The 7,275-nt window shown below is 41.0% G+C and overlaps 1 pseudogene; it reads right to left on the reverse strand.

The window, feature by feature from the left end:
• Positions 1-807: 807 nt before the first annotated feature.
• On the reverse strand, positions 808-6,794 carry LOC115132575 (carboxy-terminal kinesin 2-like; annotated as a pseudogene).
• Positions 6,795-7,275: the final 481 nt, after the last annotated feature.

Genomic DNA, 7,275 nt, shown 5'->3' on the forward strand with positions numbered 1-7,275 from the left:
ATATATTCCGGCTGCGGCCAAAACTAGACCTCGTTTCAAATGTACCAAGAAATAATCATATTTGTATGCCTAGCAATAAAAAAATCTACATTGTTTAAAGCACACATTTATAAATCAGTCACAAATGACAGCTCCAATAAGCTCCCTATGGTGAAAGACATATTGAACGAGAAGCTCGTGGAATCATGACTCTTTCATGTTCAGGTCATCATTCGCCATTCGTTATTTTTACGGAACATTTCGAAATGATCCAGTCGTGAAAACAAGAGGCCAACTTCCCCATCACTAGTACATATCTATACTTTAATTCTAGACAATTCTTCATGTCTCTCTGGATAAGTGCCATCTAAACGAGGTAGACTCAGCAAAATTACATTGCCACAAGCAGCACCGCAGATATTGTGATGAGTGAGATACACAACTTCGCTTTCACACAGCATCTGCGCATGTGCATGGGCTCGCTTCACGCTTTTACAACATGGTAGCCACAAGACCAAAACAATTGACCCACTATGAGTTTTTTTTCTGCATCTACATCATATTGTAGAGTCGTGAGATTACTTTATTACACATAGCCTGGTTCCTCTCTAGGTTTCTTCCTAGGTTTTGGCCTTTCTAGGGAGTTTTTCCTAGCCACCGTGCTTCTACACCTGCATTGCTTGCTGTTTGGGGTTTTAGGCTGGGTTTCTGTACAGCACTTTGAGATATCAGCTGATGTACGAAGGGCTATATAAATAAATTTGATGATTTTGCTGAGTCTACCTTTAAATCTAAAATGTACAAATACAATACATCGAACAGTCAAATTTAGGCTAATATGAGTGTTGAAATGACCACATGTTCAGAGTTGACCTTCTGGTAGGTCAGATTGGTGACGGTGACCTCGTTGTAGGCACTTTTGCGAATCTCGTGCTCCGGTCTCTTGTCGGCCTTGCCAGTGTAGAGGAGATCACGCAGAGTTCCATTGAAGATCAACGAAACTGGCACTAAATGTAAACTGGGAAAAATGAACAAGAATCCAGTCAAAAAAGTGAAATGTTGCAAGTACCATGCATTTACACCAGCTTCAACTCATTCCACTTCAATGGGAAATACATGATCTGAAAAACAGAAACGCATTGATACAGTAAATGTCAAATGAACAAGTTCAAATTCCGTGCTCAGTGTAATAGAACTGTTTCAGCTGAAGAGACAGCTACCACGCATACTGATGAAAACCAATGGTATCATCACTACCTGCCATCCCTGCTCCCGTAACTTCTTGGAGGCCTGGAAGATCTGCTGCACGGCCCGGGGGATGACCTCACGCATGTCCTCCATGCTGTAGGTTTTGTCACTGCCCATCTGGCCGTAGGCGAAGCAGCAGACATAGTCGTCCAGGGCTGACTGCACCAGGAGGTAAATCTCCTCAAATACATCCTGTTGCTGTGTGGAGGGCCCAAACACCCGGTGTGAAGTTGTCGCTCTTCTGGGTGTCTCCAGAGCGCCCTATGTGAGACTACATGGAAATGGGGGAGTGATAAGGAAAATAAATTCTGCCGTCTTTGACACTTGCAAAGTAAGATTAGAGGACCACACTGAAAAACATACAATTACCAAAAAACTATATTATATGGTGACTTATTTCAAGATTGTGCTTCAGGTGTGTCATTGTTACCTCCACAGTCTTGGCCAGTGTGAGAGCCTTGTTGTCGCTGAATATGGTCAATCTGCCCACCGGTCTGCAGGGGGCGCACTCTGCAGAACACTGATGTTTCCCTATAGAAACAATAGAGCGGTCAGAGTCTTATTATTTTGAGAAGAGCATTGCAACGTTTTGTTCCTATTATGAGCTGAAATGGACAGGGGCCTATCCAACGAGAACATACAGTATGTTTGAAGCAGAAATATAAGAGAAAAAAAACTAATTCAATAGGCTCGGGAGATTTACAATTTCATTGTATGCAATCCTATATTCAGGGCATTGAGCATTCACCCTACTGTATGACCCACTTGCCTTGAGCTCTTGGATTGCGTTGTGGAGCTCCCTGCGATCCATCTCTCCACAGTGAATCACCCCTGTCTGGCGGGTCACAGTCTCCGCCAAGTTGCAGACCATGTCCTGGGTCTCCCTCAGGGTTGTCTAGCAACGGGAAAGAGTGGAGCCCTGCAGAGAGCTGGGTCTGGTACGAAGAGAGAAGTCAGACATTGATCCAACAGATGCACATAAAAAATATATATATATATATTGGGCTGCAAAGGGGTTTCTGGCAAAGAGACGTAATGGCAGTGGGTTTGAATGAGGCTGGACAAAATGATTATGCCAGACTTCCTTCCTATTTCTGACCAAGGAGCAGAGGCAAGACTGCCTCATTCAATACAGCTATACACCATTCATCTCATGTCACAGCAGTCAAGGTGATCAGTTGTCACAATGAGTAGGCCTGCGTGCTATTTCCCTTCTTGTGTGGGAGAACAAGTTCTGTCAATGTGTTTTTTGATAGCTTTATTTTGGCTGGATTAAGTATGTTTATCCTGTCACGTACGGGATTTATAAATATATTTTTTCCCTCCTTGTCCATTTGGTCGGGGCATTACACCTTTTTGGGTTGTAGTCTGCCATAATAATCCACCGAAGAAGATGTTCTACCTGCACATTGTGAAGCTCGGCCTTCAGGCTCTTTCTCAAGCCCAGAAGAACATAGTGCTCCTCAGTGAGGTTGAGGTCTTCTCCAGGGAGGCCTTCTCACTGGCTACAATGGTCAGCTGCTCTTTGACACCAGACAGGGTAGCCAGCTCCTGCTCATAATGGCTGCAACACAGACCAAAACTGGCTAAGATTGGCAAACACACCAAAGGGACCAAAAGAGTAACATGTAGTGATGCTATCATGTTATTATTACTGCACTACTGGCTAAACGTATGCATAAAGTTATGACTGGTATAGGACTCAAGAAAGGTGAGAAATCATGTCAGCTATACGCCCACTTGTTTTGCTAAATCAACGCTTGCCTCTGACGTTCCTTACGCAAAATAAGTCACTCTTTCCTATGTGGTTACAATGCCCTTTCCCATGCCACTACACCCATTTTCACATAATGGTCCACCCTATGCATGCTCCATGGTACTGCTCCATGTACCCGAGCTGAGTGTGGAGTTCTTGTAGCTCTGAAGTCATCTGTGCTTCCTTCCGTCTGCTTTTAGCTACAGACTCCTTCAGACTCTCGTTCTCCTGGTCCACCGTTTTGACTTTGCTCTGGTAATAGGACATCTTGCCCGCCCTGTCAGTAACTTTTCCCTTGAGGTCCCATGCAGGCCGCCGTGAACAGCTGCTGTTGGTGCTAAGTAAACACATTCAACACCCTCATGTCTTAAGATATGGAAGAGAATGTTTGTGGATACAAGATACAGAAAATGTTAAGGACCATGTGGAAAAAACAGACTAGGGTAGTTACCTGTTATAGTGGCGGATGCAATGGGCGGCTTCTGAAAACCTTTTCATGGTATAGGAAAATATATATATATATATATAAATATAAATCACACAACACACACACACACACAAAATGATAGCAAATACGTAGGGCTGTCCCAGACTAAAAACATATTGGTCGACCTAGAGTCGTCTGTTATTTCTACCAATCATGTGGTGTATTTTTCCATATATAGACATCCTATGCGTTTTAATCAAGTCAACTATATTCACTGAGTTTGTCTGATGCTTTAAGCAAACAGGTTGATTAAATAATTCAAAAAGACACACAAATAACTAGCTGGAGTCCGGCCTGCAATCTATTTGATTGTGCTGGGCCAGGCATAGACTTGCTGCGCTGTATTGAAATTTAAAAAGACACAGCGAGTGACAGTGACTAGCACCAGTTGTCTCGCTCTGTGCTGCAGCGACCACCACAGAACATCAAAGTGTTTATCACTCGCTGTCCATTTTGTGAAGCTGCAACATAATTGCAGCCATTTCTGTCTGGAAAGTTTTGTTTCCTAAATCCCTAATTTGTTTAGACAAAAACATTCCCTATTCCCTCAACACTTGCTCTCTTTATGTGACACCTGTATGCATCGTATGCACCAGACCAAAACCCTAGTCACACGGGACTAGTGTTAATAGAGAACGTTGGTTGTCATTATTACTCTCCGTTATTCCAGAGGACAATTTGGACAGGATTAGTGTTTTTTTTTCCTTCTCCAAAACTGCCCCATGTAATCCTTTATTTTCCCCCAAGAAATTGACAGTTATGACGGAAGCCTGGAGGTTTTTATTCTAGGCGTGAAGATACAGTATTTCAACATTTTCAGGTGATGGGGCCACACTGATAACTCCAGCTTGGATCCCAAGTGTCTAATCTAAACCATACCAAACCATCTTTCCTATAGTGTCGCCATAATATTTGAATTGAGGAAGTGTGATCATAATCATGAGGATATTGTAGCGATCTACAGTACGTCCTAAATGCCCCCCCCCCCCCCCCAGCCTTTAGATGTGAGCTAAACAGTGTAATTACACTTGTGATGAGCCACGGTAAGGTGCTTGCTTGCATTCATCTTATAAAAACAATCAATCTTAACATAATCACTAGTTAACTACACAAGGTGGATGATATTACTAGTTTATCTAGCTTGTCCTGCAATGCATATAATCGATGTGGTGCCTGGTCATTTATCATTGAATCACAGCCCACTTCGCCAAACGGGTGATTTAAAAAGCGCAGTTGTTGCACCAATGTGTACCTAACCATAAACATCAGTGCCTTTCTTAAAATCAATACACAAGTATATATTTTTAAACCTGCATATTTAGTTAATATTGCCTGCTAACATTAATTTATTTTAACTAGGGAAATTGTGTCACTTCTCTTGCGTTCTATGCAAGCAGAGTCAGGGTATATGCAGCAGTTTGGGCCGCCTGGCTCGTTGCGAACTGTGTGAAGACCATTTTTTCCTAACAAAGACCGCAATTAGTTTGCCAGAATTGTACATAATTATGACATAACATTGAAGGTTGTGCAATGTAACAGCAATGTTTACACTTGGGGATGCCACCTGTTAGATAATATACGGAACGGTTCCGTATTTCACTGAAAGGATAAATGTTTTGTTTTCGAAATTATAGTTTTCGGATTTGACCATATTAATGACCTACGGCTCGTATTTCTGTGTGTTATTATATTATAATTAAGCCTATGATTTGATAGAGCAGTCTGACTGAGCACGGTGGTAGGCAGCAGCAGGCTCGTAAGCATTCATTCAAACAGCACTTTCCTGAATTTGCCAGCAGCTCTTCGCTGTGCTTCAAGCATTGCGCTGTTTATGACTTCAAGCCTATCAACTCCCGAGATTTGGCTGGCAATACTAAAGTACCTATTAGAACATCCAATAGTCAAAGGTATATGAAATACAAATGGTAGAGAGAGAAATAGTCCTATAATAACTATAACCTAAAACTTCTTAACTGGGAATATCGAAGACTCATGTTAAAAGAAACCACCAGCTTTCATATGTTCTGAGCAAGGAACATAAATGTTAGCTTTTTTACATGGCACATATTGCACTTTTACTTTCTTCTCCAACACTTTGTTTTTGCATTATTTAAACCAAATTGAACATGTTTCATTATTTATTTGAGACCAAATTGAGTTTGATGTATTATATTAAGTTAAAAGTGTTCATTCAGTATTGTTGTAATTGTCATTATTACAAATATATATTAAAATTTTTAAAAAATAATAATCCATTTTTTAAAATGTTTATATATATATTTTTTTTAAATCTACCGATTAATCGGTATCAGGTTTTTTTTGGTCCTCCAATAAATCGGTATTGAAAAATCATAATCGGTCGACCTCTACCAGATACTGACTGTTACTTTGATTTTGACCCCCCCCCCTTTATTCAGGGACACATTATTCCATTTCTGTTAGTCACATCTGTGGAACTTGTTCAGTTTATGTGTCAGTTGTTGAATCTTGTTATGTTCATGTTCTTGTTATGTTCAAATATTTACACACGTTAAGTTTGCTGAAAATAAACGCAGTTGACAGTGAGAGGACGTTTATTTTTTTGCTGAGTTTACAATTTCAGTAACACGTCTTAGACTGATGGCCTGTGCCACCCCCACAGCGATTCTTTTCCCTACTGCTCGACTAAAGAAATCTCAGTCGACCAACAGCCTATCGACCAAACAATCACCAGTCGACTAAATTGGGTCAGCCCTACAAACAAGACAGTAGACTGGTACGGTTAGCTATAAATATATGTATATCTTTCTCAATACACAGCACCTCACCTCTAGACGGAGCAGCAGCTATAGTGGCTGCTCTTGTGGGCTGAATCAGTTTGACTGCTAAGAGAGGAAGGGAAGGAGCAAGAGACCTAATGTTTATTTTTATTTTTTATTAAACCACATACAGGAATTACAGAAAGACTGTGCTAAAACTATAAGAAACAAGAGGTGATGACATTGACCAAGCCAGTCAATTAAGTGTTTGAGAGGACCAGTCACTAACAGCTCGCTTGGGTGGAGGGGGCATCTTTGTTCCCATCGCATTAACTGCCTGTCTCATCTTTGGGTCAGAATCAACCCTTCGCATCTTTTTCTAAAGGAGGCTTTTTTTTACTGGTAAATAAGGACACATTGGAAACCGGACACATCTAACCGTTTGTGCTGTATAAAGGAACTTAACATGTTTGTCATCAGTGCCTGTATTACAGTTTTGCAGAAGATAGCCACACCTGAACAGGTTGTTGGTCAGAGTTCATGCTTTCACTGCTGTTGCTAGAGGACTCTTACCAGACATGACTGGTAGGCGGCAGAGGGAGGAATATTTGTTAGTGAAATATGTATATATTTTTTAAATCTAATGTTACAACGTGATAACAGATTGCAGAAGGCACTCCAATTAGCTACATGTTTTTCTGTAGTTGTCAATAGAGAAAGAGAGAGTAAACTGACTAGTTCCTGGCCTAAGCTTGATGATATCCAAAATCACCCAATTCAGACTGACAGCTAACGTTGGGTTGATAGTTAGCTAGTTATATCAGAGTCCCACTCACCTCTTTATTCATATGACTTGCATTTGTATGTACCTAAACAGAGGGGTCAACATGTAACGTTAACCATAATGGAATCAATGGCATGACATAGGGCTAGTTAAAAAAAGAAACCATTGGCTCGTTAACGTTAGCAAGCCAAGTAGAATGGTGGGTTGAATTACGAACTGCAACTTCGTATAGATTCATGTAGCTAGAGATCCATGTTTTAGTCGTGTGAAAATAGCAAGCTAG

The sequence above is a fragment of the Oncorhynchus nerka genome, linkage group LG7, assembly GCF_034236695.1.
Source record: "Oncorhynchus nerka isolate Pitt River linkage group LG7, Oner_Uvic_2.0, whole genome shotgun sequence".
Lineage (NCBI taxonomy): Eukaryota > Metazoa > Chordata > Actinopteri > Salmoniformes > Salmonidae > Oncorhynchus > Oncorhynchus nerka.